The 25,986-nt window shown below is 47.2% G+C and overlaps 1 long non-coding RNA gene across 1 annotated transcript in view; it reads left to right on the forward strand.

Annotated features, from left to right (window-relative positions):
* The window catches only part of LOC308056101, a 96,891-nt gene that overhangs the window by 3,961 nt on the left and 66,944 nt on the right, over positions 1-25,986 (forward strand). The window lies entirely within an intron of this gene.

Consider the following 25,986-nt stretch of genomic DNA (forward strand, 5'->3'; position numbering starts at 1 on the left):
GGCGGTGCCGGGCCAGGCCTCGACAGCCGACAGTGCCCAACCAGGCCTCATTTAGCATTAGCAGTGCTGGGGCCCTTCCCCGCAGGCCTTTTTCTTCTTTTACCCTCCCCCTCCCCCGCTCCCCCCCCCGTTCCCCCCCCCCCCCCGTTCCTTTTACTCCCTCTTTTCCCTCTCTTCCCCCCCCCTCCCCCCCCGCCCCCGCCCCGACCTGAAGAACACCCAAGTTCTTCGAGGAGTGCAACACAAGCTGTGCGGGCAGGAGGTGGTGCTTCATGAGGGGGAGCTGTCCCTTCCTGCCCTGGGAAGGGGGTCTCCGGTGGGTTGCATCACCCTGGGTAGCCCGGGTGTGTGGGGGACGGGCTGGGCTCTTCGGGGGGGTCCTGGGCTGCTCGCTCGCTGCCTCCCGCAGCACCTGCCCGGCTGCGCACCCCGGGGCCGCTTTCTGCAGGCCCTCGCCCCTTTCTAAAGGAAGCCCGATGCCGGGGTGGGGGGGATGCCCCCCTTGAACCCCTGGCCTCCAGGGTGGGCATGTCCCCACTCCCTTCCAGGTATCCCCGTCACTGTCGCCCAAGCCCACCGCCCAGGCCGTTTCACTACATTCCACTGAAGGCAGCTGGCCTTGGGAAAGAGGGGCCTCCACTTTTCCCTACCAAGGGCCACCCCCTCACACACCACCCGCACCCGCCCCGCACATTCCCCGGACCACCCCATCACACATATCCTGCCTTATTTATTTATTAATTCAAAAAAAAATCATTCGTGGGAGCCGACTTCTTACCCTCCCACCTTCACTCTGAAACATCCTCCCGGGGTCGCGGCCGACATCCCCTCGGTGTCCGGAGCGGCTGCATATCCCAGCGGGTCCCACCACCCTCGGGGAGGGTGGTCGTGTCCTATGACCCCCCCGCCCCCGCGGTGCGCCCGCTGCTCCTCGCCCTCCGCGTGTGCTTAACCCAGAGGCGCGACCGCCCTTCCCTTCCGTGCACGCCGCCTGCTTTCCTGGAATTATTTTAGACGGGATTGGCAAAAAAGCGACGTGACAGCGGCCCCCCCAGTCCCCCCCGCCACCCCCTCGGGAAAGCAATCTGCCGTCCCCGCAGCCTCCCCGGCAGCGGGGCCACGCCGAGCCGGGGTTTGCCATTTGTTAGCGCTCAAAAGTACCGGGCTCTGGTGCCAACCCGAAAGCAGGGCGCTGAATCACAACTTTGCCCTCGCCATCCCTCCAAACAGAAGAGCCTGAGCATCCGAAAGCCTATTTTTTTTTTTAAATTTAAACAAAAAAAAGGGGGGAGGGAAAGGAAAAAAAATATCTGTGCCTAGAAGTAAAAAAAAAAAAAAAACCAAAACCAAACAAAACCCCAAATCGGAAACCCAACCAAAAACCCCACGTCTGCGTGGGGAGGGGAGAGAAAGCACCCAAACCTAAGGCCACTTGTCTAGCATAAAGGAGCATGGCAATTCCCAAGTAAAGCTCCAGGAAAAGAAATTGATGACCTCTTGATGCAAATCAAACCTTCCTGTATAAGGCAAATCTGCGAATCATTTTCAACACACTGGCGAATCCGGGACCAAATATTTACTTTCGGCACAAATAAAGCTGCGGTGATCTGAGCGCCGAAGCCAAGAGAAACAAAAGTGTACAAAAGCCATTAACATGAGGCTTTGCGCTGAAACACCTCTGGCTGTATTTTTAAAACCCCGGCTTCTGTCAGGGATGAATTCGGTGTTATTTATGATTCCGAATTGGGCTGGAGCTTTTGATGAAGAGCTGACGTTTGGAAACGAGTTTGAAAGTTGTGAGATCGTCCTGACAACGCAATCGACGGCAGTATATAATCATTTCCTTAATAGTTACCTGTCAGAGATCCCATTTCTTTTACTGCGGGGATTAGTCCGTCAGGAGTAGATTCGAGCTGGACTTTCGGCAGACCAGAGATCGGCTCCAAGGCGTTTAAGTATTTAATGTCACTTTCTCTCCCCTGCATCCGAGATAAAATGGTACAAAAGTATTTTGCTGGGGAAAATGCAGCCGCGCTACAACAGTAGCGATATAATCATATTTACCTCATCAGAAGTTGATCTGAGTAATAAACCTTAGCATTTTCACTTAAACTGTCAGGAATAAGATATGTTTATTACAGCGTATTCTGTCTGCGTGAGGAGGACGGGGATGCGCTTTACATAAAGTTTAAACGAAACAGAATAAACACAGAAAATCGCTCCAGCCCAACACAAAAGCTGTAAATGTATTTTACCACGCGAAGGCTTCTTTTTTTTTTTTTTTATTTTTTATTATTATTCACACGTTTCTAGGGGTGAAACATATCCAGCAGTGTCGTTAATAAGGTATACAAAATTGCCTGATCCTACCAAACGGGGCTGGAGTTATATGTTTTATTGTTAACCCCTTGCACTGAATCTTCTGAAGCTGAAAGGGAAAAGGAAAGGGCTTTTGTCCGAGTTGATCCTTGGCTATTCTGGGGCTCAGGTTGGTGTGAAAGGGACGAGGAGGTCACTTGAAATCTCCTTTTATCTACTCCTATTTTCTCTCTGGATCAGCAACTTTGAATAGACACCATCTAATCGCTCGTAATAGAAAATGGGCGGGGGGGGGGGGAAAGGTGTGTGTGCTCTGGGAGCAACGAAAACGCTGTTGCGCGGGGGTTGCTGGCCGGAGGGGTGCGTGGTCGTGGGTGCGCGCACGCAGAGACACGCGTGGGCAGCTCCCTGCGGCCGCCGTCTGCCATGCGCGCACTCTGCGCTCCCGCGGAGCCACGGGCGGTGCCCGCCGCGCACCCCGCGGGGGAGGGTGCCCCCTGCTCGGGGACGTGGACGTGGGGGGGGGCAATCAGCGCCCCAGAGACCCCCCCCTCTCCGGTAAGGACCCTTCTCGGGAATGATGCTCGGAGCGAGGAGAGGCGACCCGACGTTATTTTCCCTCTCACCCTCAGACCCCGGGATTTCGGTGATTTGCACTGATTGAGGGTGCCAGGACAGGGAGGTAGCCCCAAGCCGGCGGGGGCAGCGTGGCTTGTGGAGTGGGGTGCCGCCCTTCGGTGGGCAACCGACTGACCTTTGCCGGTTGCCCGAGCCCGGCCGGTGTGCAGACAGCGACGGGGGTGCCCGCGGTTTTCTAGTGGTCATCTTGCCAAGGCTGGTTATTTTATCTATCTATCTATCTGTCTGTCTGTCTATCTATCTATCTATCTGTCTGTCTGTCTATTTATATATTTATTTTTGTGGAGGCTTAAAAAACAAAAAAAGTTTTCCCGACAAAATTGGGGGTTGCTGGCAAATAGAAAAAGCTTTGTTCTAGAGGCTCAAACCAGGGCACTATCTCTTCCCTCCTAGCCGCTCAGAAACTGGCGTTTCTTTCTCAGTCTGGGATGCTTTCGCTGTAAATTCCTTCAAGTGACTACTTTGTTGCTAAGGCTACAAGTTCCCATCCCAACACACAAATCTTTTCCACTCCAGGACCAGCTCAAGCCCTGGGCAGAAGTCTTGACTTAAGAGACCTACTTCAAACTCTTTGGAGTACCTCCCTGCTAAATACCTGCTAAAGTCTACGGTTCAAATGAAGGACTAAACAGTCCGCCCTCCCAGCCCCCGCTCCCTTCTCTCCTGTGGTACGTTTTGCTGGGACTTCTGGTGAATAGATGGCGAGAAGAAACCCAGTCCAATAAAGATTAAATTAAGTAGAAAAAATCCAGCCGGTGTATATTTTGAAGCTCCGGTGGGGCGTCAAACCGATGTTTAACGCATTTTTTCCACTCATTGTGCACAAGTCCTCAGCCCCCACCGTCTTGTTTAATTTTTCCACCCTCGAGAAGGAGGCGGTCTCGGGGAGCAGCCAGAAAAGGGCTCCCCCGACCCACAGACCTTTCCCCATACTCCGGTGCCATGGGAAGGGGCAGGGGGGCACCGTGTCCCCAGGCAAGGCTGGAGGGGGGGAGGCACGGCTTACTCCTCCAGCATAGAGGAGCCTGGAGTTGGGGTGCTGGGTGGTCATCCAGGCTGTCCCTAAATGCAGAAATGCAGAAATGCAGAGATTGGGTGGAAGGGGATTAGTTTTTTTTTTTTTGGTTTTTTTTTTTTTTTTTTTTAGGTTTGGTGGTTTTTTGTTGTTGGTTTTTTTTTTTTTTTGTTAAGCAGGATCAGCCTTCTTCCACCCTTCCCACCCCTCCCACCCCCCCACCGCTCCTCCTTGGCTGCACTGGCCGGCAAAATACGGTTTTACCACCCCGGCTCAGCAGAGTGGACACATGTTTGTGAGCCGCTGAGCCCTTCAGCACCGCCAAGATGGGAGCGTGGTTCTCATAGTTGGAAAAGGAGAAAAAAAACCCCACAACAAAACCCAGCCCCAGAGACGCTCGTCGCCTGGAAAAGTTAAGCGTGACTTGGTAAACGTTTGTAAATGCAAATAGAAATGAATAAATAAACCTCAAACCAGGTAGTTTGGGTGTAATAGTTTAGCAGGACTAATTGCAGACAATGGAGCTGAAATGACTTTTCCAATTAGCTGCTGGTTGGAGTTTAGTTGGAGGAACTGTCAGCTCTAGCGATGGGTAATTGCTTTATTGCTCACAAAACTATCATCTATTTAGAACATATGTGCTAATTACTCTGGATGGGCGTCGGAAAAGGGACCATAAATCTATTAGCACTTTAAAAAGTCTAGGGTACTTCTAAGCGACCAAACTCCCCTCCTTGACGCATTAAGGGCGAGATTCGCGCCTGGATGATAGTCTTTCCAGAAAATAAAAATAAAAATAAATAAAATAAAATAAATTAAAATAAAATATAATAAAATAAAATAAACAAATTCAGCCACATGTATGCTAGGGTATATTTGCCACCTCGGTGCGGGGTGGGGGCAGAAAGTGTTCATGTCCAAGCGAGGGAAGCCTCTTTCTATAGACCAAACTGGTGCAATAAATCACTGTCATAAAAACGATTTTCCTCTTTAGCTTTGCACTATTTTTTTCCCCAAAAAGATTAGTTTAGAAATCTTTTAATTGGATTACTCTGGAAAATTAATCTCCTTTAGGCTCGCTAAGTTTGTGTACCAAATATTTGGAATTAATTCAGTGCCACAAAAAGCATCCGGGATGCCTTTGTTCGAACTAGCTAAGAAAAGGGACAGGTAGGGAAGGTGGCATTTTACAGTACGCATTCATGTCCTCTCGCAGCTTTCTATGCATATTCATTGCTGTATATGTCGCGTTGTACCGCATAAAATTGCTATTGTGAGAGAGATAAACAGAATTGTTTGCTGGACTGCATCAGGGCTTCAGCTCGGGCTGAGAAGTTTTTTTTTAAAAATAATAATAATAATAACAACAACAATAACAACATATATATATATATATATATATAAAAGAAGGGAAAAGTTTTGGCAGCCCGAGGAGGAGTCCCCCCGGCACCGCACTCTGAAGGAGCATCCCTGGGCCGAAGCTGCTCCCGGCGCCCCGCGACCCCCGCCCCCGGCTGCTTCCCTGCCTCCCAGCGCGGGTGCGCACCGCTCCGCCCGCCTCCGCGCACCGGCCCGACCCCCGCTCCGGGTTGCCCGGGGCTCCCGGACATGGTTCCGGGGGAAGGCTGGCTCTCCCGGATCCGCTCCCCGGTATTGACCCGGGACCCCCGGAGCTTTCGGGGCTGGCCGAGGGGACCTCCCCATCCCGGGCACACGCCAAGACTCGAGGGCGTCCCTCAGTTTCCAGCCCAGTTTAGCTCTCAGCATCAGCCCCGTGAAGGGTGGTTAGTTGGTGGGGGATAAAGGCGTAGTGACTTGTCAGAGAGACGATCGTGACTCTTTAAGGTACTGTCCCCCCCGTCCCCGTCCCCCCGTCCCCCCCCCGCCCCCAACTCCTCCCCGCCTTTTTAAGCGGAGACATGCCATCTCTCTGCTAAAAGAGCAATAAAGCTGAGTTCATTTATTTATTTTTACTTCTTTATTTTTCCCCGAAGGAAACGAACCTGCGGCTTGTTCTCGGTGATTTATACGCGGGTTGTGACACTGGTGGGAGTCCTGACGGCCGGGGTTGGGGGGGTGGGTGGACAGGGAGCGGCTCCCCCCGGCTGCGGGGGGGAGGGGCCGGGGGAGATGGGGATCGGGGATGCTGCTCCTGGCTGGACCGCGTGTGTGAGCTTCAGCTCAGGCTGGCTGGGTGAGCGGGTGGCGCGCGGTGGGCAATACCCGGGCTGGAGGGTGAGGATGGGGATGGATTTTGACCCCTTGAGTGTTGGCCGAGCTCCGTGCAGTGGGGAAGCAAACGCCTCTCCCCAGACCCAAATCCCAGCCGCTCTTCCAGGGGTCCGTGCTCAACGCATCTCCTAATTAGCGTGTGCCACTTGCGAGTCAGCATTAAATTTTAAGTGTCAGCCGTTACCGAGCTGTGAACCGCCGAGTGGGATTATCTGCATCTAATAAAACATGTGGTAGGGATGCGCGCAGAGTTACATGTAGGGAAACTTGCCGAGAAAGGTGCGTTCGGGGAGATGGGTGCACTTACCCAGACCCCACGCTACACCCTGACACGCGGTGGTACCCCCAAGATCCGCAGCCGGGGCACCCATCAGCGCTCACACGCAGCCGTGCGCGCTCGACACGCTTGAGGTCCCTGCGCGAAAGTGCGCAAGCAAGGTCGCTATTTCCAGCCGGAGTTTACGTACTAGTTAAATAACGCTGCGAATCCGCAGTGAATTCATTACTCCGGCGCTGATCCTGCCATACATCAGCTCGGACCCCCGCTCACCTTGTAGACACCCCCACCCCCGTCTCGGGTTTCTCCCCGTTGCACACAGGTGAAAAGTTTCTCAGCTCCGTGCTGTAGCTAAACAGATTAATGCACGTTGACAGAGCCTTCATCCCTTCTCGCACGATGCTAAATGAATCTTAAAGTCCCTTCTGAGACAAACGGGGAACTCTCTCTGTCTGTCTCCCTGTCTATCTGCGTGCGCTCTGGATGTGCCCTGTGGAAATTGTTTACAGTTTGGAAGGCTCTAACCTTGATTTTCCAGCTTTGAGCTCCCTCTGGAAGCGGAAAGAGCAATTACTCCACATTACTGTACATATTTCATTGCCATGATAGATCGCAGGTGTTGCAGCCGCCGCTATTGATGCCTCTCCCCCCGCCCCCCCCTCACCCCGCAGACTCCAGGATGCTCCGACCCCGGGTCCGACGGTGGCTCCGAGACGCTGCCACGCACATTCACAAAGCCCGCGGGTCCCCCCCAAGCTAACGACCCATGGAGGTGCAGAGAGGGACGGGCTGGCCTGCAGCCCCCCCCCTCCGCCCCCCCCTCCTCCCCGCCGCAGCTCTCCGTCCGTTCGCTGGGCTCTCCTGACTGTACCCAGCGCGGAGATGCTGCCTTTCACCCACGCGTGGAACAGATAGTTCGTGTGTGGACAGGCATTTTTCTCGGTTTAACGTCAGGAGCGCCGAACACCTAACGTGCACGGCGACAGGCAGAGGACCCTCCCCCCAGGCCCCCAAGTTCCCCTCCCCGGCCCCCGCCCCGGGGCGAGCGGGGGCTGCCCTTCAGTCCCAGGTTGGGAGGGGAGGGAGGGTGTGCACAGCCGCTGGGCTGAGTGACCCGAGGCAAAAACGAGGCGTGGAGAACTGGCAAAACAACCCCGAAACAGGGAAATAGTTAGACACCCCGAGCAGTGTGGTTTTGGCCAGAAAATGCCTGGGATGGTGGCTTTCAATTTCTGCTGCGCTGTGGTCCTTGGGCGAGGATCTGGGGGGTGCATTTGCAGCGAGTTGCAAAGGTGCGGGGTGGAGGCAGGCTGCTGTGCTATGCCAGAGCATCCCCGAATGACATTAAACTGTGTCATGGATCAGTGTCATGATGACGTATGACACACCACAAGGGATCACGATGAGTGACTGGCATAATAGACATGGATAGTGGACCAAAGTCTCCTTGACAATTCTTAGTCATATGTCTTGGGGGGATAGTTTTACACTCGGGATCCGTTTATTTGGAGCCAATTCTGGGAGAGAGACACATGAAGCACACGACTGGATCTGTCTAAGTAGGATGAAGACAAGCTTAAACGGCACAAAGGATTGCGGGGGGAATCTGGAGAGGTCACAGCTTTAGATGCAAAGCACTTGGCAATCCCCCTCCCCCCCAAAAAACAAACAAACCCCCCAAAACCAACCGACCAAACCCACCTCATTAAGCAGGACGTCCCTGCTTACTCCTGCCAGCCTAGGAAAGGGGGGATGTGCTCCTCTCGCAATCCGCGGCAGAACTGCTTAAACACCACGCATCTCCCCTACCCTGTGTTGGGATGTTCATCACCAGTTGTGGGATGCCGCTCGCGTCCTTCTCATCACACATGGTCTTCGCTGCGAGCTGTGGAGCGCTGGGACACGCGGGCAGGGTTGCGCCCCTGTGCTGGGGGCGGGAGGCATGGAGGAGTCGCACCCCTGCAGGCAGAAAGCACACCTCTTACAAAAACCACTTAAACCAGGCAAAACTCGACCTGCGGGCCTTCTTTTCTTTGCAAACATCCTGAGCTACCAGGATAAGGTTTTGGGCTTTCCCCTCCCCCCTTTCTTTTCCCGCCCCCACCGCACACTTGTCCCCAAGCTTGTGAGCCTGTGCACCTCTTGGAGGTATCACAAGCGGGCCCTGGTGACCCTCTGCAAGCTGTCAGCACCCCAAAACCTGCCTGGGCTGGCTGGGAGTGCTTGCCATCTCAGGGGGGGATCCTGTCAAGCTTTTCCTCTGGAAAAGATGTTTGCAGGGCTTCCTTTTAGCACAGCTCCCTCAGGGACATTGATGACCTCTAAAAAAAGATCCAGAGGTGGCATTTGTCCCTCCAAGAGCCAAATGAATGGCTCCTCTTCTCTCCCGAAAAGGAGAGTCACAAGAGGGAAAATCACCTTTCAGCCTGACACTGAAAAGAAAAATAAATCTGCTGATCCAGATGCTGTAAGAAGTTCACTAAATGTGTGAGCAGGTTATGCAGGGAATAGCGACATTGTTAACAGAAAACATCTAATTAACAATGACTTCATTTGATTGGGAGGATGAAAAAGCCTTTTTAAACCAGCCCAGATTTACTGGCCTAAGCGCAGCAATTTATGAATATGGAGGCTGTATTGAGTCTGCCTTCTTTCAGGATGTCATCTGAGGGGTAATAGTATAGGTGAAGTCATTTAGTTACACTGTGGAAACTTTTATAGTCCCTTTCTTGGGAATTTAATTCAGTGCTTCTTCATTTTATTAGGAACAGACTGACTCCATCAGCAGCGCTCTCCATGTTTAGAGGCATGACTGCTTGAAGCAATTAGGCTCCCCAATTAGCATACTTCTCCTGACCCCAGCAGCAACACCAGGTCCTTACATTATCCATCTCTTCAAAGCTGGGGAAAGCCAGAATAAAACATACCTCCCAAGTGTCCAGGGTGGTGAAACCCAACATGCGAGTGGGCTACCAAAATTACCCCTTTGCCCTCAGGGTGAGGGCTGTGGGAGGTGGGAGAGGAGTTTAAAAAATGGAATAACCCCCTGATAGCACCCCAGTGTTGGCTGTGTCATGCGTGTTGTGCTGATTTCCAGCGTGGTGCTGAGGTGCTGCACCCCTCCTGCCCCCCCTGACCCTGGCAGGCAGGGCTCAGTGTGTGCAGCAGCTGCGGGGGTGGCCCGGGGTGGGGTGTTGCCCCATGGGATGGGGGATGCTCGTGGTTACGTCCACGTGGGGAGGGACCAGCCCCCACGCAGGGGCGGGGGCTGGACCCCCGCAGGCACCGCAGCTCCTCCGTGGGTGTTTTTTTAGGCAGGGGGCTGTGGCCGGCAGTGGGCAAGCCCTCTCCCTTTGCTCCTCCTCCAGCCCTTTGGGTATCACCAGGTAACTTTTAAGCACAGGTCGATGGTTTAAAATCTGTGGTCACCACCACCAGTGCGTGGGTTTCCTGAAAAGATAACCGTGGGGGGTGGGGGGTGCGAGGATGGAGGGGAAGAGTGGGGTCTGGGTCTCCCCAGCCCCTCTGTCCCCACTCTGCAGGCAGGTGGTTCCCTCTGTGCTCCTCAGCCCCACATCCACCCCATGGAGCTGAAAACGTGGGTGCCTGAGGGGCCCCATCCTGCAAAGCCCGCGGGGGGGCTTGGGGGACATTCCCCTCCCTCCTCCCGTCCAAAAGTCAGTATCTCAGCTGCTTGCCCATCACAGCTAAAAAGGTTCATATTGCCCCCTAACCCGAAGCCCATGGAGGGGATCTGGGGAGCCAGCCTTCAGCAGATAGAGCCATCCGCCCAGAGCTTCGCAGCACCATGGAAGAAAAATCTCTATAAAACGAAATAGGCAATCAACTGAAATCTATCCTCTTTAAATAAACTGATTCCTTAGTATTTTCCCAGTGTTGCTGTAAGTTGTTGTCTGTGATGTCCCCCAGGGCTCTTTCCTCTGCTCTCTGATTTGGTGTATAAAAGCAGCTCTGAATGATGGATTACTGTGTCATTGCAGCCTGCGAAGGATTAATTTGTTTCATTGATTTCTCTTTAGGCAGATTGCCAGAATTCTCTGCTTCCCACCTTTCCCCAGGACTTCCAGCAGTAATAGACAGTAATAGCCTAAGACAAATCAGCCCATTCTTGTAAAAATAGAAACACAAAATCCTGAAGTCCCAGGGAAGCCATAAAGAAGTTCTTTCCTTGTTGTGCTGTAAAACCACCGATTCTTAAACTGAGTCCATCTTCCCTCCTATCCCCACTCTCCTTTCAGAAAGAAGGTTGTGGAGTCCTAGGGTGCGGTGAAGCTGCTTAGTCTCAAGAGTAATTTCAACAAGCAGTTGTGTGTGAACAATGAGCACCTGATGGTCACGGGCAAATGTTTTGTTCATGCTTAACAGCAGGGTTAGGAACCACGGAAGGATTGAGTAAACCTCACCGTTCATTCTTCCTTAAAATCATCGGGCCGCCTATAGCTAATCTATTATCAATCCATCTGCTTGTCTGGGGTTTCGAAAATAAATGCGGTTTATGTCAGGTCCTGGAGTCACTGGTCTGATGTCGGGGTGGGTGGGACTGGGCTCTCCCTGCTCAATTTGTCTGCATGCTTTTGGGTTAAACTAATTGGAAAATCTGGCCTTGAAGGGCTGGGGTGTAGTGGAAAAAGAGAGCTGGGCACCCCTTTCAGTGCAGGCTGTGGGAGGGTGAGAGGACGAGAGGAGACCCCATGCCGCATGTAGCCCGCTGCTGCTATCCTGGCCACAGCACGGCTCTTTTCAGACCTGCTTTACTGACAGCGGACATGGGTCAGCTGTGCTGATCTATTTGTTTCCACGATGCAGTGCTAAAAATTTATTGATTTAGTGTCCTCAAGTTAAACTTTAGATGTAATTAGTCCTACAGCAAAAAGTAATGTTGTCATGTGCTAATGTCTTTCCGGTTTTGGGCTTGTGCAAAGTTGTGCTGTGCCGAAACAGCGCTTTTTGATAGCACCAAGGGTAGAGAAGCATTTGTTTCACCTCTGTATCTGCCTTATGATGAGAGTAGCTCAATAGCTACTTTCAAAGAGATGGTAAATTTATCATACTGGATAGCATTGCAAACCTAGGAAATGCTGAAGTTACAGCCTTATTTTATTCTTTCCCCCATCCTGCTCTCCAGGAGGATGTTAGCCTGCTACTTCCTATTTTAATTTACTGATATTTCAGGTTGAATCTAAATACCAGTACTTGGATCACAGCATGATTTCCTTGATATCCTGCCAGAAAATATGCCTTGCCCTGCCTGAGCAATATTCTTGTATTTACTTGCATGAGATCCCTCTGTGGTCTGTAGGATCTAACTTTCCCCTTCTCCACCTAATGCAGTTCTTGAAAGAACTATAATAGTAGTCGTAAAGAGGGTTATGTGTTCGCTCCTGGGAATCCCTAGAAATCCCTACATTGTCGGGGGAAACCCTGCAGTGTGGGTTAGCCTGGAGTAAGACAAGGGTGGCTGCCTCCAGGCATGGCAGCCTGGAAAATGCTGGTATCCTGGGGAATGCTGCAAGCTTCCCTTCAAAGGCTTCTCTGGTGTAACAGGGACACCCCCACCCCCCCACCCCCCCTTTTCTGGCATAAAACAGACTTGCTCTGCTCGGCATTCCCACTCCTGATGGTTTTTCACTGTCAAGCAACTTTGAAAGGAAAGGCACAAAATGCAACAGTTCACATTTTTCCTGCTCGGATAGCCAAGCCCCAGGGAGGCTTGGCTCTGAATGCGGGGCTCGTCTTGCTTGGGAGCAAATGCTCCCATCCCCTCTGCCCCTTCCTCCTTGCCAATCCTTTTCAGCTCACACAGGGGAATCCTTCTGCTCCTTTGCTAGGCACTTAGGAAAGTTTTGCTCTTGGTAAATAATGATAACAATATTCTTGGCTTGGAAAGTCTGAGTTAGGAGCGGAGACAGATTTCCACCCCCATCCCTCCCGTTTGCAATAAAACAGGCAGAATCCATCACAGACCAAACTCAAAAAGCTTAAGTGAAGCTCACATCCTTTCATCCCTGCAGGACTGGAGAGAAACAGAGTCTGTTAGATTAGCAAACATTAACCTCTCGCATAGTTCTGGATGTAGGATTAATGTCTACTGAAGGGACAGCTGTATGACCCTCACACATACACTAACTATACATTAGGGCTGTCACTCTATCGATTGGGAGAAGTTTGTGTGAAGAAGCATTCCCCACCAGGGAGCAAAACAGACTAGTGCTGGAAAAAGCCATTTGTACTCTGGTAAGACACGCTTCTAAAAACTCAGTTCCCATTTCTGGCATCCACAGTGCAGATGAGCCGAAATCTGCATGCTTCACCCCGAGGTTCTGCTGCATACAGACCACACACAATTTCCAGCTGTGACCCTGGGATCGGCTCATCTTTGGGCAAAACGCAGACCTGTGCCAATGCTGGATTTGCACACAGTAGAGCACTGCTTGGACTCTGCCCACATGGGGTTTTAAGTCCCCGTGGGATTCTCGCTGGCTGTACATTAGCATATCTATTCCCCATTAGCTACTTTGGAAAAGGCTCCTCTCCAAGATTTTCCTTCCTTACCCCTTATCTAAGAAAAAAAATGAAATAGGGGTGAATAACACGTCAAACTTTTTTCCTATTAAAATATGAAAACTTCATGCTATGAAAAAACAGGTTGATTGTTTCTTAGGGTTTGCTGGATTAGGTACAAACACTGGGCTTCACTCTGGTCACACCCGGTTTTCATATTAGTCTAACCCTTCTCATAACACAGGAATTCCACAGAAGTAACAGCAGGTTCAGTGCATTTCTGAAAACAGACTTATTTTAGTTGTATAAATGAAAATAAATGCTTATTTTTTAAGCTTGTATATTAAACATTAATGGTTTCTTGGAGTCTGATCCACACAAATATTTGGATGTCAAATATTGAATTTTCCAGCCCTTGATGGCAGGAGAAATGACTGTGCTGTGGGCTCCCAGGCTCCCTGAGGGAAGAAAGGAAGGAGGTGCATGCCCCAGAACATGCTCAGTTGGAGCCTGTGTGCCTTGCAGGGTATCCCGAAGGGCACACTGACCAGTGGTGTGGCCCGTGGTGGCCCATACAGAGCTAGGTGCCTGATGAGGGCAGTTGAATGGAGAGACAACAGGCAATGAGATGAAGCCAGTGCCTTTTTACACAAGCCTGGTATGGCTAGGGCATGTGCTGAAATGATGAGCTACCTGAGACGAGTTTGCAGGCAGATGTGTCCCTTACAGACGGTTGTACACAGTCCTTGCTAGCACATGGAACAGAACAGAGCCACACACTACTAAAAATCATAGAATCATAGAATGGTTTGGATTGGAAAGGACCTTGAAGACCATCTAGTCCACCCCTTGGCCATGGGCAGGGGCACCTTCCACTAGCCCAGGTTGCACCAAGCCCTGTCCAGCCTGGCTTCGCTTTGGTTCAATGTCCCTTTGGGACACCTGTGACTGGGGAGGAGGGTCTTGCAAGAACAGGGAGTGGGCAAAGTGGACCCCAATCCCCTGGGCAGAGGCAGTAGCTGAACTGCTGCTTGCAACAGCCAAGCCAAATGCTCCTTAAGTGGCCAAAACCCGGCTCCTGAGTGGTACCTGGCAGGGAAGGCAGCTAGTGACATGCCAGAGACACAATTGCAGGCTTGTCTTGAAGGGGTTGGAGGCTAAAGACCATGATAAACTTGCAACCCCAGCAGCTGGGCTGAATGTTGTCGTGGCTGGCACACGTATGGCAGGGCTAAGGGGCTGGGCAGGCTGGTGGTCCTTGCAAAGGGGCTGCAGGCACCAGCTCTGCTCGGTGTCCTTTACAGGGTTGAGGTTTTTACTCAAAGGAAATTTCTGGTGGTAAGTTACCTGACCCAACAGCTCATGCTGGAGCCACCTGATTCCCAGAATCTGCTCTCCGACTTTCAACAGAAGGAGCTGCCAGCGTATGTGGTGGTGCAGAGTCTGTACTGGTAACTGACCAAGCTGTGAACTGGCCAAAAGTTATCCTACGGGGCAGTTTCCAAAGAAAATGCTGATTTGGCAGAAGAGTGTTTCAGAGTAATATATAAATTTCATCAGCTCTTTAAATAGGGGAGCATCAAAACGCTTTGCTAGAGCAATCCTGAAATATTATCCACCACTTTGAGTTCATATTAATAAGGGAGGCAAGACCAAGGCAAGAGCAGCTGTTTTAGATTTTTTTTCAGTCAGGTTATATCAAGGTATTTAATAGTGCTTGCTGACAAATTGTGAGGGTCTTGGACTTTGCTCTTAGCTACTGCAGTGCTGAAACCCTGCAGTTCTGGAAGATGCAAATATTGGCTTTGGTCAGCTCGAATCGACAGGTATAGGGAAAAACAAACCCACAGGGAAGAGAAACAAAGAAGTCTCCTCTGATGGGCACAACGGAGATTTATGTCTTGCTAAGCCTGTATCCATCTCTTTATATATTTTGTGTAAGACAATTACTGGGCCCTGGGCCCAACTTCTGGATAGTATTAAAGGGAAGATCCTGACTGGAAAGGTAAACATTCAGTCAGACCTCTGACACAGTTTATTTTTCGTGTGTTCAGCAGCAGGGAGTAGAATTTTTTTTTTTTCATTACTGAGGGCCATGCATTCATAGCTGTGTGCATGGGTAGGCAGGGAGCTGCTGGGTACATGGAAGCAGGAGGTGAGGAGCTGGAGGGCATCAGTCCTGTTGCTTCCAATCCACCTTTAAGTCATTTAGCTCAAATGGCCAGATGAAGGGTTAGAAAAAAATTGCTACACTAAGATACTCAAAAACTGGGCACCATCACTTCTCTGGAAACGCGTTCTGCTGGCAAGTAATCTGATTTTTGCATTGAGGCAGACAAGGACAAGAAAGAGCTTGTATTTTGTGGGTGTCTTGAAAGTCCACTGAGGGTTAATTGCAACTTTCCCAGGAATTTCTTGGGTTTTAATACATCCAGAAATTTGAGGTTACTTAAAGTATGAAATGGCATTCAAGTGGTTAACACTCACACACTTCTGAACAGTATTTGGAAAGGAAGTATGGTCTCTTGCCCACCCATTAACCTCTGCTATTATGGGGCTTTTATACCAGCAGCAGTAAAATTCACCTCCTTGCTGTATGTGTTGCTGTATCGAAGATCAAAGTTCTGCAATTCACAAAAACATGGGAAGTATAGCATAGTTAGATCTGTTTGTTTAGTTAGTTTAGTATCAATGAATAATGAATTTCTGCTTGTCCACAAAGAGCATGAATGAAAACACCAAATGAATGAGCAGGGATTTCTTACTTCAGATTTTACAGCCATTGCTGTATTGATCCTTCATTTTTTCTGAGTGGATACGTGGCTTACCACACCAGTGCCTCATTACTATGATCGCAGGGAATGTATTAAAAATGGTAGGATCCACATAGTTCCAGTACTTTATATAACTATTAAAATTAGCTGCACCAGCCATTTCTTTTCAGCTTGCACTGTGTTAAACAACGTTGAAGAAATACAGTTCTGGCTCTAAGTGGCTTTTCAGCTGTACTGTATTCTAGTATACCAACAAGACCGTCACTAGTAAACTGTGTGTGTGTGCTGGTGGATATTCTGGCTGTGGAAGGCAAGCGTGGAGGTCCCATCCCCAAACCCACTGATTTTTAACAAGACAGCCATTACATACGCATGTGCATGAGCTTGTGACTGGAAGATGATCCCTGTTGGACATCCTTTCCTAGAGAGCTGAACATGAACTTTGCCGACCAACAGCTGTGGTCCTCCTTCAGCCAGAAACTCTGACAGTGACTTTAGTTGGAAAAAGTATGTACATCCAGTTGACACTGTGTACTGGACTGATGCTACATTTTGACCTTGAGTATTTTATTTTTTGTGTGTTCCAAGCCATTTTTTCTAAAGGACATTAAGAGGGAGAAATAGCATTAAAACTAACTGTGGTACTTATCTATAAAAACTGTTTTATCTTCTAGGTGATGTTTTTGAGATTTTCCTTAGCATTTGAATAATAAAGACAAAAGTATCTCAGCATTTTATTACGCTTTTTGTAATTTTTCTCAGTTTCATTAACACAGACAAAATTATCTCCTCAATTTTGCCGTTTCAGTTCTCAAATTTCCTTTCTCATCTGCTGACACGATGGCACCCTGTCTGGGCTATGAGCATTTCCACAGATTTAAGTTCAGAATGCTGTGTTTTTACTGGAAGTAAAAAATGTCCCGAGACGTGAGTTTTGCAACTACAACTTCAGTTGTAGTTTACATCTGATTTGACATTGTCTCTTTGAAATGACAACAGCTTTAGAGAAGGTGTAAAAAGCAGCCGCTGATACCTTGTGATCACTATAAAATAGCATGAGAATGCCTACAACAGTAGGAGCAGCGTCCTGGCTATATTCCAGTTTGGCTAACTACATCCTGTTTTTCTAAATTCAGGCTTATTTGCGAGCTTGATCCAAAGCCTCCTGAAATAACTGTTTTCCCATTGCCATGTTCTGGTCCCGGACTGGTTGTGCTTCACTGCTAGGTGAAGCCTCATCCATGTCCCAAGTTTTTAATGAAGAAATAAACTTTGGTTTTACTAGGAAAGGCTGAACTTCACATCTGCATAGCAAATAAAGGGCCAGTAAAATCCTTTATGTCCTTCTGGCTAAAATATCATATGTATATATATATATGTATATATATATAAAATTATAATTCTAATTTTATCACTTAACAGTTCTTCCTTTGTCACACATGCCCCCCACCATGTAAAAAAGAGAATTACACCAGTATAAAGGTAAATGAGAATAAGAGGCAGGAATCTGTCAATAGACCTGCTCTGTAGGTAGGGGGAAATGCCAAGAATAAAGTAACTCACGGTGTGGGTGCGTCAATTGTTTAAAAATCACAACATTGTCTGATTCAGCTGTCAGGATATCAGAAACGTATATTTAGGAATGCATGGGATAACAATAAGTTGTATAGCAAACAATGAGTTAAAATTCCAATGTAAGAGAAATCTGCAGTCAAGGGACTTTCTGTGTAAAGCTAGCTGCGTTCAACTAGTTCAAAAGTCTGGTTTTGCAGCAAAAGCCTGGAAAAGGAACTAAACTTTAGGAATCTGCACTTTTGAATGTAATTAACACATAGTAAGCTACAACTTCTGCACAATTTCATATTTAGGGTGTTCGTTTCTTGTTTCCAGCTCTGTCTAGAACTATCCATCTGATTCTGCCAGGTTATTTGTAAAAATACAGAGCTGGAGGTCACATCTTATTAGATAATCATACAGTGTAAAGATGCTTCTCAGCTACAGAAAGAGGGTAAAGCAGTTGCTCTTTAACAGATGCCATGCTATATGAATTATGTCATTTCCATAGTTATAAAACAACTCGAGAAAATGTACTGTAACAATATGATGTATGCTAGGATTGATTACCCCCAAAATCCTTTCAAGAGGAAAAACAGAGCAGGGGAAAGGGAAAGGCTGTTTCTATCCAAGCTTCACATCCTAAAGGTTTAGCTTCTGTGGAGAAAAGCCTCACGTTTGGCTGTTATATAGGGTGGTCACTCCATTTGTGTATTCATTATGCGCATTAAACAGTCAAATATATTCCTTCCAGTAAATATGAATAGTTTAATTTGTTCTGGTGAAAGAGAGACAACTATCAGAAATAGCAATAAAAGTCATATAATGAAATAAGAATACTAGAAAATCTGAGGATTTTAGTACGGTCCATTATTCATTCAATTCCTGGCAGCCTTTATGATTACAAATCACTTGATTGACTAACTAGACATTCTCAAAGTGAATTATGAATCAGGTTCATTTTTCCTGGTTGAGAGTTGGTACATGTTGTAACTCTTCCACTTTGTGATATATCAAGTTCTTGTAACAGTAATAAGAGATATAATCAACTCTTTATTTCAGGACAAATAAATTGCCTTTTCAAAAATGAAATGTGGTTGCTAACATTTTAACAGTGTGCAATGTAATTCCTTCCTGCTATTCTCAGAGTGCAATCTGCTGTGATGACATAGCTTTCGAGTATTTGACTTTGCTGAAATTATTTTAAGGGCCTTATACCCTCAGTCCGTGCATGCTGACCTCCGTGAAAATTTGGCTCTGGGGCAAAGAGCAGCTAGTGGTTCCTTCCCTTGGAGAAAATGAGCCTCAGACACCTAAACCCTGGGACACAATTTGCCCTTTTGTGCCTGGCTCTGATCTCAGCTTGGGAATGCCGAAGAGTTTTAAAGCTGTTTAAGTTTACTTTGGGGGAAAAAAAAAAAAAAAAAAAAGTAAAATGAATCTCTTCTAAAGTGTGCTTGACCCTCAAATCCTCTTGCATGAAAAACTCCCTCAGGCTTTTGTGGAAATTATGCAAGGGGAATGACTGGCAGGCTGGGGTGGGAGTTATTTGTAGAACAAATGCACAATCAGATCCCAAATCCCCCTAGAAAAGGTTTAGTGTGAGGTGCATTTCACCTTCGAATGGCTACAGGGAAATAAAATTGGAAAAAAAAAAAAAAAAAGAAAGAGACCAGACTGAGGCTGCTCGAAATCTGTGCAAGTGTCCGAGGTGAAAACCACTATAAACAGCATTTATGCCTCGCATCTGCACATCAGATGTAGGCAGGGCTGCTGGTCTGGGCTCCCTGAGCGTGGTGGTCTCCGGACGAGTGTGTCCTGGCCAGCAGAGCCAGCTGCCACCAGGCTGGCAGGGGCTGGGGACAGGGTGGGCACACCATACACAGCTAGCTCTGAGGGACAGGGGACACAATGCCCGCTGGTATGCTGTGCATCTTCCCACACCGTGTTCTGAGCAACAGCCTCGGCGCAGCTCCCAGCTTTGCAGGGAGGAGAGGATTTTTCCTCTGGTTAGGGAGGTGATCCTGGTGTTCGGGTACTTATTTTGGCTCTGGTGAAGGGACAGGCTGATACTCAGTGGGTTCACATTATTTATAGAACAATTTCAAAGATTTTAATCCCCTCCCAAACACAAAAGTATGTTTCTAAAGCAGGATCTTGTGGGAGAAAAGATGTATTACCACTTTAGTGTTTGGAAGACCTTAATGTGGTCATTCATTTTAGAAACAGTGGTTACAGACTTCAGATTTATTCCTTATTCATCTTTCTATCTCATTTCTAATCTTCTAATAACCTTAATTAAATGCTGAGTAGTTTAGAATATTATTAAATGGCTTTCACAGGATTTTTTTTTTTAATTTCTGATTACATCATGAGTACAGATTATTGAATATTCCATTAATTTTAAAATTATGATTAAGAGGATAATCCCAAAAAAGATGTTTGTAACAATTTTAACTAAGCTGTGTTAATTGATTTAGGGGATAAGAAATGAGATTTAAAGGGTGAGCAAAGGGTAAAATCAAAGCCCGCGCAGTTTTAAAATCAAGTGGATTAAGAGATTGGTCAGAATGGAGGAGGTGGTGGGTCAAAAAGTGAACGAACGGTTCAAATAGAAAATTCACTTACCTTTAGGCCACGTTCCTGTCTTTCTCGGAAGTGGTATGCCAGGGCATTCAGTGTAATGTGGTTAAACATGAGATGTAAAAAGGAGTTAAAAGTTACAGATCAACAAAACACACATTGTTGGTTGGAGGGCAAAGGTGTGCAACGTGGAAAAGGAGATGGAACAGCCTGCTCACATTTTATGGTATCTGACAGTGTTGCACCCCTGATGTGCTCAAGCACACCAGATCAGCCCCCAGCACGCCTGTGTCCCACAGGGACATGGGGATGATCGTCTGAAGCCATGCAAGGAGCAGCTCTGAGGGGGCAATGGTTTGGTGCATCTGGTTTAGGATGTGGGGTGTGGGCCTTCCCAGCACGGCTCTGCTGTCCTTGTGTGCGTTTGTAATTCACTAGCTGTCAGCATAGTATTAATTTTGCTAGGTTATTTCCTGGTGCTCTGAAATGTTCCCTGGGGGCTGATTATTGCAGCTTTTCTGGTGACCACCTTCTTGATGATGTCCACCTCCCCATTCCTCGCCATGCAGAGGGCTTTACGTGTGATGTTCCCAGCTCGCCTCCTCTCGTAACAGCAGCGTAGCTCTATCGTACCTGGAAAACAGGCAAGACATTTTTACTTGTGTTCCTTAAACTCTGTATGAGTGACAAGAGACACTCGCACATTGAAGGAGTTTCTGGAGTCATCAGAACTTACGGAATTGACAGCACCCTTTGCAGTTCCCAACTGGGGACGTGAGAGGAAACCAGAGCCTGTGGCACTGGGACTAGGGAGAAGAAAAATGGGAAAGCGAATGGAGAGAACTTAAGCTACCTAAAACATCATATGTCCCAATGAAGCTGGGGAGAGGCTGACTGCAAAAAAGCCACTCTCAAATCCCAGAAAGAAAAGCATAAAGTGAATCTGAATTTAACCAAGAAGAACAAAATACTGTAATGACTGGTGGAAGCACTGGTTTTGTAGGCTCGGCTATGTAGGTTGGGATGTAATCTGTTTAGATCTTTTTCTTCCAAGCTTAACAGCTCTAATTATTTTTACAAAGAAAAAAACCCAATACATCCTTACACACTATTAATAAAAAAATCAAGTATCATTGATATTTGAAAACAGAAATCATAAAGAACATATTGCATTCACACCAACTACATACCAAGCAGAATGTTAATAACATTAACCTTTACTCTATCAGATATTTTCAAGAAATACCGCTATATTTTTTGCAACGGCTCATATCTGTCATTTAACTGACATGTGATCTTTGCTAAGTTTGCCAAATCACTGAGGCCTGAATACCATTCAGCAATGTTAATTTTGTTTTCCTATTCCAGCCTTTACACAATTATTCTCATGGCAATCATTCTAGCCTTGAGTATAAATAATACTTCAAGTGGTTTGTTTATATCCAGAAAATGATGTGTATCTACATTAAGAGATTCTGGAATCTAATGGGAGAACCATGCATATTATTAAGCTGAAATGCCTATTTCTTTCCTCCCAGATGGGAAGTAGTACAGGGTAGTGCCATGGCATATGCATTAATTTTATTCCTTCCGCAAATTTTAGCACATATTATTTTTGCAGATTTTGAATCTTTGCCTCCTACCAAATATCCAGGAGATTTAAACAGGATTTTGCTGCAGAAAAATCTCAATCTTAACACTTAGGACCCTGGATAATTCTCAGGTGAGCTGAGGAAGAAGAGCATGGGAGCAGTTCTGCTCTGGAGAAGGATAAGAAAAGAAATGAGAGTTTGGTAGGAGGATTCCTTCAGGACTAACAGAGACAAAAAGAGAGACAGTAATTTTCCTGGATCCTGTATTGCAGTCCTACAGATTAGGTATGCTTGCTCTGATGGTTCTAGCAATAAATAAAGAGCACATTTAAAATGAGGGGGATTACAACTGAAGAGCCACGAAAAACATAAATCCCAGTATCTGTCCGTTGGTGTTGTTACCCCATTAATACACACAAATACTTTTCTACTTAAAAATTAGTCTGTAACAGATTTCTTCCTAAGTCTGCGGATTTCTTGCACATTATCTTCCACGATTTTTATTTCATGTTATTTGCTTTTTCCAGTTCCAGGCCTCTTCTTCCTTTTTCTTTCTTTCTGGTCCAGCAGGACTTTTTGTTTCCTCAGGACTTGAAAAAGAGGAAGGAGCACGCTGCATTGCATGCTGAATGTTTGTGTGGGAGCAAGTTGTGTGGGAGCATTTCCTCCAGCACTTTATGGATATTCTAAAGGCCAAGTTTAAAATCAGGATTGTTGACGTTTGCAGATGTGTAAGCATAGCGGGGCCTCGGCTGGAGAGGCTGGTGGTCTGAGGAGACACAAGGCAGTACAAAATGAGGGTTGGACTTTGCGTGATTGCTGTGCCTCTCCTCACTGCTTTGCTTTATGGGTTCCTGTAACTTGGTCTTTGCATACGTTTGGACTTCACAAGCTGTACCCATGACTTATAAAGAGTTTTAAGTCAACATAGGTTAAGGGCTGTGGCTCTGAAGACCGGAGCCTGGAGTTGATGTTGAGTCTTGAGGAAAGCCCTGGGGGGAACTGGCTCAGGGGAGTCCTGCAGGTTCAAAGTGTGGTTGTCCTTTCAGCCTGGCTCAGCCAACGTTTGCAGCAAGACATCCTAGGTGAAGGTGAAGTTACTCTTCCAGCTCCAAAGAGGAAAAAGGATATCCATAGGTGAGGACATGGATGGAGACAAGGCACGTGGTGGTCCCCACAGCCCACCACCCAAAGCAGCTCCCAGAGCAGCCCTGCCGGTTGTGCTTGGGTGATGCCTCTGGCAGGCTGGCTGTGCCCTTCTGCTCTGGAAGGAGCTCTGCTGGCCTTCAGTGGGGGCCACGATCCTCCCCACTCTCCAAAGGCTTTCTGGATGGTGAAACACATCTGTCTCCAGAGCAAAAAAGTGTATTATGGCATACAGGCATACACTGCTTGATCTGAGCAGCCAGGTCCCCCAGCCAGGTCAGCCCCAGCTACATAGCACATTTAGAAAACATGTGTCTGGTGGCCGTGCGTCCAGCTGCAAATCTACATATAAATTGATCCTTTCAGTATCTGCCCAATCCATCTTGGTTCTAATTCAACCCACCTACCGTTAATAAATATCTCAGGATCTTCCCTCTCCTCACTGAGTAACTATGGTCACAACATCCCTAGTTTAGACATTTCAAACACTCTGAATTTAGACATCTCAGTTAAGTGCTACCACTAGATGGGATGAAGCCAGCCTTTATTTCAGTGTTCTCTTTCTGTCTTTATTTTTTTTTTTTTCTTCCCCCTTCCCATCAGCATAGATGCAATTTTTGTCAGGATAACTTCTGTTGTGTCTGAATTCCTCTTTGTGCTCTTCCCAGCATTTCAGGCAGCGCTGCACTGCAGCATCACACCCCTCTCTGGAATGCTATTCCCTGAAGACTCCCATGGCACAGAGAGATGGGTAATGTTTTCTGAGCTTCTTCCACTATTACCACGTTTTCTATAGAGGATCAAAATGGATTATTTTCATCTTGACATGCAAATGCCTAGGCTGTGCCCTTGGCTGAGATCTCAGCATTGACTACAGAAGTAAAAGATACGGGGGTAGCAGCTTTTTAATATCACATATGGAAGTGGCAGTCTTATTTCTTAAGGAAAGAAAAAAAAAAGGAAAAAGAAAAAGCGACTGTAGTCCATTGTGCCTCACAAAAAAAAAGCCTAATAAAAATATTTCTTCATGCACTTAGTGAATACTGTATTCACATGCAGTCCTTGGTCTGCACAGAGGCAGATGAACATTGTGTGCAACTCAGGATCTTACTGTTGTACTCTGATCTGCCCATTTGCTGTGCCAAAATATCAATGGGAAGAAAAGGCACATGAATAATTTTATCAAGTGAGATTACAAACCTGAATGCGAATATTTAATAAGAGACGGAATTAGGACAGGAATAGGAAGGATTTCTGAGGCTCCTTGTGAAACGCTTATAGAGCTAAAAAGGTCAAATTGTTCACCAATTCTCACTCCACGTAACAGCAGTTAAGTAAATGAAATAACATGACCTGCAAATTGGTGCAGGATACAACTCGCAGAATCCGTTGATAAACTGTACAAGTCGTTGTGTGGTTTTGAGTTAACATGAAAGAAATGGTATCTGACCACGAGAGCACCCGCACTGACTCACTGTTTCTAATTATTATTATATTCTTTTTCTGAAACAACAGCAGCGACAAAACACCATCAACCAATTGCCTCCTGGCTAGCATTCTCGGCAAACCCTCATGACTATTGACTCAAATGAGCAGCCCAGCAAGTAAGTTGTTAGCTTAAATGAATATTATAGCAGAGACGAAAATGTCAGCCTGGGAACTGAACTAATAAGGGAAAGAATGTGCACGAAGCTGCCGGTGCAGTTTTAAACCTCAGGAAGAATAAAGGGAAACGCAGCCACCAAAATTAACTTGTGAGGCTGAGGTAAACAGAGCCCACATCCACCATTACGTACCGCAAAGCCAGTGAGTTCAAGACTCTCAGCAGCGGTGGCTTTAATACGCCTTTACACACTAAAACTCGAGACAGGGTTTATGGTAGGTGGTGAATTAGGTGTGGGCTAGAGTTTAACAACCTGGTGACACTGCCAACCAGTCTAACGTTCCTGCTTTTTGGCTTGCGTGCAGGAAGAGTGACAAGATGGGGTTAGATGACCTGGATGTGTCCTTCAAAGCAGCCTCCCGAGGAATAAAGAGGCTGTTTGTAAGCAGGGGGGGAATCACCCGGGCCCCGAGCTGTCCGAGCGGGGTGAGGAGTCGGAGGGGAAAGGTGATAAGCCACCTTGGGCTTGTTCGGCAGAGCCCCTGGCTGCTGTTCAGGCTGAGGTCTTGGACACGGTCCACCGACAGGCCTCCTGCCAGGGGATTTGTTACTGCGAGAGCTTGGCTTAGGCAGGATTTTATTACAAAAATTGTCTCGATTCTTCTTCTGTCTTATTAAAATCTATCCCACCCTTCCCTTCCACCCCAGGAGGAGGAATATTTTGTGTATATCTGGGTGAAACACACAAACAAATTCATTTCCCTCAGATCATATATTCAGAGTGATTTGCTTTTCGGAGTCAGGAGCTCAAAATGATGAATTTATTATGCAAAGTAATAATTGCAAATTATATTGGCAAACTCCATTCCAGAAAAAAATGGGTTATTAATATAACTAAAAGGATTAAAAAATACTGGCTGTTAACTTGGGGCTACTGTAGATATTTTAGGAGGTTATATATCTCTGTACCACCTAAACCACCAGAGGCAGCAGCTTTCATTTTAAAGGTCTAGTGAGATACCGTAATTAATGGGCCCACCTAACAGCATATGTCGCAGTCGTATTGAGTAGTAGCACATAGTGCATATTATGAAAGTGAAGGAAATGCTTAGCGTCATAAAAATTTGCATCTCTTTCTAGTTCATTTTTCAGTGCAAAGAAATTAAGTAGATCAGGGCTGGAACACAAAAGAATTTGACTCCAGTTTTTGGGTTAAGCTAACCTGTGCCTTTGGTGGGGTGACTGAATAGCATATTTTGACTTTATGGGTCCTTAGGGGGTCCAAAATGCCTCATTAACAGTCCCTTGAAGATATATAGTGCTTCCCAAGGGTGACTGGAGGAGCTCAGCTGCTCCAGGTGAACCCAGGGGCACGTGGTTATTCCTCCTCCAAGTTGCCCACAGGTTCCCTGTCTGACCTGGTTCTTTATGGTCGTCAGCAGAAAGGGGCCCCAACAGCTGAGGCTGAGGTCTCTAATGCAGCGATTGTCAGCTACATGAGATTTATTTGCTCTGCTGGATCTGTGTGTTATGTCAGGGGTACTCAAAGGATTAATTTGCCATCATGGTCTTCTTCACAGAAAATCACAGCTCTCTGCAGCTACAGAAACGTTTTCCTTTCTGGCACACATCTCCCATTAGGAAGTACTCTGTGGTAGATTATGTTCTCCAGGATAGTTGAGACTTGCGGGTAATTATGAGAAGAATAAAGATAACGTGTTTGTAAACTT

Source organism: Falco punctatus (assembly GCF_963210335.1).
Source record: "Falco punctatus genome assembly, chromosome: Z".
NCBI classification, from domain to species: Eukaryota; Metazoa; Chordata; class Aves; order Falconiformes; family Falconidae; genus Falco; species Falco punctatus.